Here is an 8646-nt window from a genome sequence, read left to right on the forward strand (position 1 = left end):
ACTAGATTCATTCACTTTCGAATATTTTCATCCATCATGTAAAAAATTGCTACTGGATATATTGTTGTTACTGCTACGTGAATGGCTTCATTGGAAGTTTAATTACACGTAACTAATTTTATTTTATTTTTCTAATTAGTATAGAGTAGGTAGGCTTTCATTTTGAGTTTTTAGCTTTGCTTTTACCTAGAATAAGTATGCTCTCCTCCGCGCTTAGTGCGATCGCGAGGATCAGAAAATAGGGATGATTTAGACTAATTTCAGGAATAAATAAATTCATGTTTTGCAATATGCTTCATCAAAAACATCTTTCAATATGCAAATCATTGTGTCCATTTCTCAACATTTCTCAATGAATTTTGGTGGCAACGCTTCACTAGGCCTTGCTACGGCAGGGCAAAGACGTGCGTATCTTACTAGCACAGAAGAAACCATTGCTTCTGCTGCATAATAAACTTGGAATTCAATCACTGCACCTACACATTTAAAACAATTTTTGTCATAACATTCTCATACATATGCCTCCGGACTGAGACTTGGGGATTGCAGGTTATTTGTGCAAATCGAAAAAAATGTAAACGAATTGTCAATACAAAAATGGAAAAGATGCCCTCCACCATCGCAACTCCCTCAGCAATGCCAACAAAATCCTCCAAATCATAAATTAAAAATCCGACTCTTTGTCTAGAAAATCAGGAAACGATAATACAAATTCCAATTTTGCAAGAACAAATCACTACACGATAAGTCAAATCGGATTTTTCTATTACTAAATCAAATATCGAGGAGGCAGTTTTGTAGTAATATCCGGAGATCCTAATACTGGGAATTCACGAGGTTTTGGCTTTGTCAGTTATGATTCTTTTGAAATATCTGATGCTGCTATTGAGGCAATGAATGGTCAATATCTTTGCAATCATCAAATTATGGAGAACGTCATGGAACTCCTGCAGAACGAATGCTTGCTTTATCGTGAATAGACTTTATCGTTAACGCAGATTGCAGGAAATTACTCACCACTTTAGTTGCCACCCGATAGCCAGCGCTGCATGGAGGGATTCTTTCTTTCTCCAACGATACTTTTGATGCAGTTTATGCAATTGAGGCTACCTGTCATGCACCAGATGCAGTTGGCTGCTACAAAGAGATAAAAAGAGTACTGAAACCTGGCCAACTGTTTGCGGCATATGAATGGTGCATGACTGACTCTTTTGACCCAAAGAATGAAGAACACCAGAAGATTAAGGCAAAAATTGAACTTGCAGATGGGCTTCCTGACATTCGTACTACAAACCAATGTATTGAAGCTCTTAAATCTCCCGGATTTGAGGTGCTCTTTGAAGAGAACCTTACAGTCTCATCAACAGTTACGATCCAAATCGTTTATCCCTGAGTAGTTTTCGTCTCACAGCCCTTGGTCGTTTTTTAATTAGGGTTAGTTTTTTTATTATTTTCATTATTAGTTTTGTTTTTAATAAATAAATAAATAAAATCGACATAAATAATAAATTAAAAACTTTTGTTTTTTAATTTGTTATTTATTAAAAAAATGATAAAAAAAATATAAAAATAAAAAATAAAATAAAATAATAATAAAATAAAATTGCCTTCATTCATTTATAAACTAACTACTTGTTCCCTAACAAATACAAAACCTTTTCAAATGTTTTAAATCACTTTTCCTGCAAACCAATAAAAACATTTTGAAAAAGTATTGCACAATCAATGAGTACATTGCATGGGGACATGCAATATTTATAGATTGGGGGGGAAATAAAAGTATGTTGGATTTTATCATTTATTTTAAAGTGAATTTGTGGGCAAGAGTTAGGATGCATATACTAACAAGTGAAATGAGATTGGTGTTATGTGTAGGTCAACGAGAAGCTTATGCAGAAAGCTCAACATTACAATGCGACACCCTTTTCATCCACAATTAGTGTAACTTCGAAAAATAATTAAAAATAAAAATAAAAATAAAAATGGACATTTCATAAATTCCTGAAAATGAGCTAATTTGTTTTTGAGTCACTTCATACAGGAATGATCGATGGAGATGGCACACAAAGGTGACAATTTTTATGCAAGAATGGTGCTAAGAATTGAAGACAATCTAATGCAAAAGTGTTTTTTCGAAATCACAATGAAACATGCATCATTGGACACTTGAAGGAACTAATTCTTCACTGCACATATCATGACATTTTCCACTACACAAAGATCCTTTTGCGTCATGACTACTCACCTTTTTCCTTCCAAGCGCCTAAATCATCCCTATGTTGCAGCCATCTTCCATTTCCTTATCTTTCACGACTTCATGCACGCCTATTTTTCTGAATCGCATACATTCCTTTATCCTTTTTAGTTTATTTTTGCCTTCTAGTTTTCCTTTTGAATAAAACTCATTCCCTTTCCATGATTGCATTGCCTTGTTTTCCTCGCCATGCTGATCAACACTGCTTGTCCGTGAGTTCTTTCCATTTATAGTCCTACCAAATCTTTTTGTACAAACTCGCGTTGACTGATGTGGGATTCCTTAAGGCCCACCTTTCAACAAGTCTTGCCTCGTCGACATCAGCACCCTATCCGGGAAATAGACTAGAGTTCCTTTTGAGTACCTAGAGGCTTGCATGCCTTAATGGCAAGTTCTCTCGCTGACGATCATGGGAATACATCAATGTCCCTTGATCTTCAGATCTTGCAAATGGCTCGATGTCAACCCCTTTATTCGCATTTCGCAAGATGTACTCGGGTACCTTGGCACTCATTGACATCAATGGTGAGTTGCCTCACATTGGTTAATGGCATGCATCAATGGCTGGTAATCCAATGATTTCTTTTCATGCTTGACATCAACACATTCTTTCGCATGATTAGAATTGTACCAAGAAGTTTAGTAGCAGGTGAAGACTATACACTTTTTCACGACCCCCTCAGCAGTTACAGCAGCATGAATTCTGATCTATGAGAGTACCATAGTTCCACTTTCAGCGTTTATCTTTTCCATGATTTAGCATCAGCCGTTCAGATTCCTTCATTTCCCAGGATCCAGTTACAACAACATCAGTCACATTTTCCTGATCCAGCAGCAGCAGTAGCTACATTCCTATTGCATAGTTCATCATTCTTGGGTAAGTAGAGGTATGTTGTTTTCTAATCTTTAATCATGCAATTCCTTATATGCTAACTTGAATATTTTGGAAAATTCCCTCACCATGCTACATTTCCTTTCATGAGCCATGTCAAGTTGCATGAGGATATGCAACCAATTCAGTTGTGGGGGAGGAAGAACTATATTCACTACATATTCACTACCATGATTCTATTTCTTCACCACTATCACTCCATTTTTCTCATTTACCATTCACCAACATTTATTTTCCAATGATACTTTGTTGCACTTTGCTTCATACGCAATATTGGCATGCTTCATTAATATTACAAAAGGGCTTTCTTATGCACATTATGATTTCCAGTGAGTGTTTACATTATTATTGAAGAAAAGAGAACAGAAAACGAAATGAATGTTGTTAACACAAGAACCAACATTCTTTGTATTCATGGTTGTCACACAAGAACTAACCATAAGAAAATGTAAGTTGTTACTCATGTCTTTCACATATCCTGGAAACATTCATTATTAAAAGGCATCATCATGTAAAGCCAAAGTTCAAGATGCCAAATGTTCTTAAAGAGACCCATGCATGGTTGCATGAGGACATGCAACAAGTTCAGTTGGGGAGGATGTTGGGACTCAGAAATGTCATATTTTCATCCACCTTTGTCTTCACTATTCCTTACATTTCATCATCCCTGTTGGAGAGGTAAATCCCCTCTACGGATAGAGGCGATCCCTACTAGCCCAGCAAGGGTCTAGCAACAATCAAACAATGCTGCTATGCATGTTCCTAATTACAATTAAACAAGAGGTAAAGAGCACCTACTTGGATTCCAGCGCTGTCGTTTGACGAAGAGATGTTGCCTTCGCTCCTTCGTTTTGGCTGATCACGATCCTCTGCGATCTCCGCGAATAGATACCTGCACACACGAAGAGGAAACAAACGCAAGCGTGAAATCTAGTAAAAGCAACCATACATCGATCAGAAAAGATGTAATTCACATTTAACCATTGCAAGTACAAATGAGAATGGAACAATAATAACAGTCATCTATTATTAATCAGAATAGAGAAGAGTACAACCAAATGTTCTGACGTCGGTAACCTTCTCAGGAGGGGCCAGTCAGCATGTATCTCCAGCATTCACCTTTGAGGATGATTCTCCCAAGACAAACAACTCTCTCTCTCACACAAGCAACACAAAACAACCTTCCCTAAGCAATCAATCACTTCCACACCTAGTACACCAAATACCTATAGTAGCAGCAATCTGAGCACTATAAGCTCTATACAATCCAAGCTATGTCTAACTAGCTGCTCATGGTAATGGTGGAAGTATATGTAGGAGAAGGAGCCTCCTAAAAAGGTGGAAGGATGAGCTTATCTTCAAGGGAAGGTTGTTGCAAAGGGTCGAGCAGACATTCCATAGAAGGGAGTCGACATTCACAAAGCTAACAACCAAGCCTGGAGTGATCTGGAAGGCTGGCTGTTTGAACAAATTCGCCCAAACTGGATCAGCGCAGATTATGAGGCAACTGACGCGATGTCGCCGCGTCTACATAACTGGGACAGTCATGTCAGCGCGGAAGAACACGGGAAAGGCGCGCTGGCGACCAGCGCGGGAAAGTGATGTCCTTCCGAGCTGGCAGCGCACGGAATACACTATGGAGTGCCAGTCATCGCGGGTATTTCGCAAACAGACGTGCTGATGAATAGAACTTTAGAAAAATGGGTTTTTGGGCCAGTTCAGAAGGCATGAACTTAGTGATTGGCACAGCAGGGTGACTGACAGGAAGGCAGTGACAAATTACTGTGTAACAGATGCCCCCTAAAGCATGAAGACCGAGAGAGTGGGAGGGGTGAAATGCTTTACAACACAAGCCGAACTGGAACACCACCAGGAAGGACCGAAATATCTCTGATAATCAAGTACATGCAGTCTAGGCATGGGCGCAGCCATCCAAAAAGACATGCGAAAAGGTCTGTTGGAATGGACGCAGCCACCCAGCTAAAGAGACCATAATAATGATAAGGTATGGTCGCAGCCATCCAAAATGACTCAGGTATGGGCGCAGCCATCCATCAATGAGTCATGTAATGATCATCCACAAAATCGCAACCTGGACCATAACAGACAGGGATCCAGGGTCTTGCGCTCCGTCCCGATCCGAACAAAGTACAAGTTCAAGGATGTGAATATATGGGTTGAAGTCGAACATGCATGAACATCGTCTGATTACCAGTCAATGATGAAAACTGTTAACAGACGCGAGAGGTACCACCAATAATGACAATGGCCCTCAAGGTACTATAGGTACAATCCGCGGCATGTGAATCAATGAGCTGGTGTCGAACACCCACGGAATCATTCGATCGGAGGCCAATGATGTAAACCTCGCGTCGAACACGAAGAACCTGCCATTGAGGCATGCAGGCTCTAAGGCACCTGAAGGGAGTCTCTAAGCCACCTTCCCGGATAATGAGCTGAAGTCGACAGGAAGTGACCTTGATCGAAGGTGGGCCATAATGTTTCCCACATCATCGACGCGAGACAGAGGAAAAAATGATTTGTGTGAGATAGCAGATGAGGTTGTATTATTGCAGAGGTCAACTTCTCTTGAACATATCGGCGGCACTGTAGCGGGTTTGGCAGTATTTGACATCAAATGAGCAAAGGGTATAGTGATGATGGCAATGAGCAGATGAGAGGTCGAATAAGATAACCCAAACCCACGGAGGCCAGTGAAAAACAAGATGAGATGGTCCCACCCAGACACGAAGCAGAAGAGTGCCATGTTCAAGAGCGACATACTGCCGACACGACTATGATTATAGTTCCATTTTCCCCACCATTTCTGGCAGGTACCCCGGTTATTTTTGGATGACAAGCTTGACGGGGATAGCATATGCTTGAAGAGTGTCATTTCGACGATATCCGATGTCATCAAGTGTTTAACGAGCCTGACAAAGGAAAAACTCGGCGTCTTTTCTTGTTTAGAGAGCCTGAAAAGACAGCAGAAAAGAAGACTCGAGGGGGGTCCTTTTTCGTACAGTTGTGTCTCTCGAGCCCGAAAAAGTATAAAACAATGCTCGAAAGAACCGCCCGACCATTACGATCGAGGAGTACTTTTCGTAAATAGTGTTCTTGACCCGAAAAAGTAAAAAAGCGGTCGAAAACACGTCATTTTAGAACCGGTAACGAGTGCGAAACGACAAACACCCGGCAATCTTTTTAAGTTATACGGTCGGAAAAAGAGCTTAAAATGACCGCCTCTCGTTCCCTTTAACGAGCTGAAAGGAGGCTCGGCCATCTTTTCTCGTTTCATGTCGGAAAAGAGCTCAAAGACGACATTGTTGGGACCAAGTGATTTCAGGACCATGATGATTTTCACCTTTTATTCGAACCTGCACAAGAGCACTACCCGCATAAATCCATTCGATATGTGTAAAAAACATATTAAAACATGTATTTGATAAATCTAGGGCTAAATTTATGGCAAAAGATGGTAGAAACCCAAAAATATGGACATTTTATGAGTTTTTACTATAAATAGGGGGGGTGAAAGATCATTTTACCATTTTACCGTTTCTGGACGTGAAGGACGTGGAGAAGCCAGAAAGTTGACGGAGCGATTTCCAGCTCGTACGGACACCATTCTTCGAACCGTTTCTTCCAGGTAGGTTCTCCTCTCCTTGCCCTGCATTTTGATCATATTTTTTTAGGATTTTAACGGTCGAATTTGCCCAATCGGACAAATTCTTGGCGCATGGATGCGCTCTCGGTCAGCGCGGATTTCCCACGGGGGTCCGCTCTGGCCGAATTAGGACAAAACGCACCCAACTTCGGGTCAGCGCGGAAAACCCGCGTTCTTCCGCGCTAACCTCGAAAATTAACGAAGGGCTGCCATGGCCAGCGCGGCTGTTTTTAAAACAGCCGCGTTGGCGCGGAAAAATTATTTTGTTTTAAAATGAACGTGAAATCTCCAATGCTAGCGCTTCTAATTGGTTTTTATGGCTTGTGCAGGACACCATGGCTTTCCAATGGCAGGAAAGAGTGCACGATGTGAAGATGTAGCTGCTTGGGGGGATGTGAATTGCTGCAATGCCATGCGGGCTTTCGGTTTTATGAAATTCTTCCTCACGCCGCATCTAAGAGCTCAACATGACCTCCTTGAGCTAGTGATCAGGGCATGGAACCCGGTGGACGGGAAATTCACCATCCGTGGTCATGATATTGAATTCGACCATATGGACATCTTCTTTTTGACCGGGCTGTCACGCCGAGGTGCGAGGCCCATCATAGAGGGGCAGCGACCTAGCGGCAGCACTCTAGATGATCTGATGGCTCGGGTATGTCCGGAGGCTGAGAAAGCGCGAAGTGGGAAAGTTTCGATCCCCACGGTGGGAAACATAGTGCTTCGCACCATTCTGTTCATGGTGACCCGGGCAGCAGGTAGTATGGCCAATCACGAGGCTTCAAAGACTCATCTCTTGTTAGCTCTCGATTGCCTTGAGCCTACAGTGTTTGATTGGTGCACAGCAGTGACCAATAACATGAAGAGGCAGCTGAGCAACTGCCGTCGCGGGGAGACGAAGCAGTTTGGCTACGGGTCAATCCTGATCCCGCTCATTCTAGAGCGAGTGCCTGCTATGCGGTTACAGGTGATGGCCGTGGATGCTCCCAGGGATCCTCGGGAGACGAGGGCCTCACGATGGGCTCGTATCATGCCACGCGGAGGTGGCGGTCGGCCACATAGCTAGGGAGCGTTTTTCCGAGACTGGCTGGATCAGCAGGAGATCTTTGTGGAGGACTGGCCATATGCGGGCATGGATTTCCGCAATGACCCTGATCTAGCACTGCCCCCAGGTGAACAGTGGGATGATGCAGGTATAACACTTTGACTTTTGAATTCTATAATGTTTTTGAATTTTTCATGTACATGTCCTAATAAATGTCATGGTATGCAGATGTGGGGCCCACTAGACCGATTGGCCTGGCTGCCACGGCACGGAGAGAGGGACAGGGAGCTGGAGCCCTGGCCTTAGTCCCTCCAGGGGTTGACACGTCAGAGACTGTAGCTCGCAACCTTGAGGGGTTGCTGGAGGGAGTGCCTGACTACCAGGGGGTCGAGGAGGTCCCCTTAGAGCACCAGATCCATACAGTGCGGTGGAACCCAGGGTGCACCGCCTTCTGAGGCGGGTAGCACGAGCAGCTACGTACTACAGAGAGCATCACCCGGCTCCGTAGTCACCTAGGTTTTATTTCCACTGTTATTTTGAGACACATGACTCAGATGTACTGATATTTTGGACATATACACTTATTTTTGAGCGCCTTAGTGCGCCACACGATATATATACATACCGGCTTTTTGGATGGATCATTGTTAGATGTGATGATGTCTTGTTTATGTTATGCATTTATTCAGTACAATTGTGATCTTATGTATGAATTTGCATGACACATGACCCATGTATTTTATATTTTCAAGCTTAAAAACACGCACACACATGCAAACTATGCTTGA

This window comes from Pinus tabuliformis, chromosome 5_2 (assembly GCF_031772625.1).
Source record: "Pinus tabuliformis cultivar Carrire ecotype Pingquan chromosome 5_2, CPIR1, whole genome shotgun sequence".
Lineage (NCBI taxonomy): Eukaryota > Viridiplantae > Streptophyta > Pinopsida > Pinales > Pinaceae > Pinus > Pinus tabuliformis.